At 43.8% G+C, this 2,297-nt stretch overlaps 1 protein-coding gene across 1 annotated transcript in view; it reads left to right on the plus strand.

Annotated features, from left to right (window-relative positions):
* Positions 1-2,297, plus strand: part of HM13 (histocompatibility minor 13) — an 18,564-nt gene that overhangs the window by 15,511 nt on the left and 756 nt on the right. The gene's annotated exons all lie outside the window — the stretch shown is intronic.

Genomic DNA, 2,297 nt, shown 5'->3' on the forward strand with positions numbered 1-2,297 from the left:
CCCTACAGTGCTGCATAAAACTACCAGTGGGGGGGTATAGGTCGATTATCAACTTGCTTTTTCCCGACTTCTACAGTGCAGGAGGTGACGTCATCCTCCTGTTGACAACATCCCTGGGAATGTCGAGTAGCCCAAATGTTGCGAGAAGATGCTACAGCACAGAGCAGGATTGTCTTCTCATGAGATTCTGGCTACTCGACATTCTCCAAGATCTGGCCGGAAGCAGATGGTGTCACCTAGGCCTTGCGGAAGGAAGTCATGGAAAGGTACGTTGATTGTCTGACCACACGCATACTGGGGTGCTGTGATATGCAAATAGCGACCGATGGCTGTGATCATTGTTCCGGCCCAACTATTGGCCCATGACTGTAATAACTGACCTCACTAACCTGTTGTGAGATGCAGAGAGGGTGGGCCAAGTCAGCGAACACAGAAGGTGGTTGCTATTTAAATGTGAGATTTAAACATCCTGGTGGGCCTATAGAGAATGGAGAATGGCATGTAGGTACTGGGAGGGGAGGGCATTGCATTGTAGGTGGCATTTTGATATAATGTGCCACCTACAGGTCCACTTTAACGTATAAGGGACTGTTTTGTGGCCAACTTCATACAGACTGTGTCTGTTGTTGTCCCCCCCCCCCCCCCCCCCAGGTGTCACCCAGTGTGAGCCGCACCCCCTTGTGACGCCACTGGTATGTGGTCATTAAACAAATCATCTAGGGCTCATTCACAACCGGTAGGAGTTGCATTTAACGAGCATTATGTCATGTGTTAATTGTCATTTGTTAATGTGCATTGCATTAGGGCAGCCTATTCAGTTTAATGGGCTGCCTAATGCACTAGAATGTGCAAAAAAGGAGCATGCACAATTTTTAGCCATGCAGTGCAGCACAAGGACCCTCTCTCTTCAGTATATAATTTGCAGGTTATACAGGAACTGGAGAAGCCTGTTGCATTATGGGAGTGAAGCTGCACACATGAGCTAAAATTCAAAACCATCCACATCTACAGGGTCTTACCTAGAATGAGATGTCACACTGGTGTTGAGTGACATAAAAGTAATGCTTTAACCACCACTGATCCAAAATGCCCATTTTAGGAGCACCAACGATGATATCCACCATCACATCAGCACAGTTATACATGAGAGTAATTAGAGCAGGAGGAAGAAAATCTTCACTCTGTGCATGTATGTTCAAATCTTAACAGAACAAACTGAAGAGAGAAGCTGATTGGTTGCCGTGCACAGCTGCTCCAATTTTTGTCTGCTGCAGTTTTGATGAATTCCCCCCAATATGTCTCTTTTGGGCTCAATTCACAAAGCTTTAACACGAGGATAAGGCTCTCTAATTTAGCCATGTGACCGTAATGTTCAAATCTCATTGGACACAGCTAAAACTAACTGTCACTTATGCTGGTGTGTTAGCTTTGTGAATTGAGCCTTCTTTGTATTCACAATATTTTATGGCTGAAATCCATCTTTCAAAAGGCTGCTCCAGGTTTCTTATTCTTAAACAGGTGCATAGGGAAATGTTCTTTTTTTTCTGTATAGGCCTGCGTGCACGCGGCAGGGTCCTACTGCATCAGGTATCCCCCTCCTGTGGGGCCAGCGGTCTCAGGGATACCGGAGCAGTTTCTTTCCCAGGACAGCCCCCCACCCTGTCCTACCCACTGGGGTGAACTAGTCCTGTAGGTTCTGCAATGACTTGGCATTCTATAAGTATTATTTTTTTAATAACATTTTAAAGACGAATAAGTCATTTTTTAAAACCTGACACTGCACAAATTAACAAAATAAATGAAAAAAATGTACAAAAGGTGTTAAAAAAATTGGCAGAAATGAAAAACTAGAAATTATCAGAACAATTATTATGGAAGTAGAGTATGGCAATTATTAGGGCTGATTGGGGTTTGCAAGGGTTCAAAGGGATTAGGGTTAAGAGATGAAATGGGAATGCAATGTATTGATGACTTGTAAGGTTGCCATGCAGATTAAAGGCCGTCCTTTTGATCTACATATGAATGAAAATGAGTAAATGCAACGTAACAATATATTGTATTACATTGTATTTCTCAATGGCAATTGCAGGCACTAGATGCAATGTATGTCATCTTCCACAGGAGCAGCTGCAGTCACTGCTGTCATACAGAGGAACTTCAGACTGTCATTTTGACAGCAGGGATTGACTGGCAATAGCGGCTGTAGAGCTGCGTTGGAAGGACAAGTAGCAGGGCATAGTAGATATGCCGTAAAACAAAACAGGGAAGCTCCTAAGGCGTATCTTCTATGCCTAAAT

Source organism: Nanorana parkeri, unplaced genomic scaffold, assembly GCF_000935625.1.
Source record: "Nanorana parkeri isolate BGI_ZX_2015 unplaced genomic scaffold, ASM93562v1 scaffold237, whole genome shotgun sequence".
NCBI classification, from domain to species: domain Eukaryota; kingdom Metazoa; phylum Chordata; class Amphibia; order Anura; family Dicroglossidae; genus Nanorana; species Nanorana parkeri.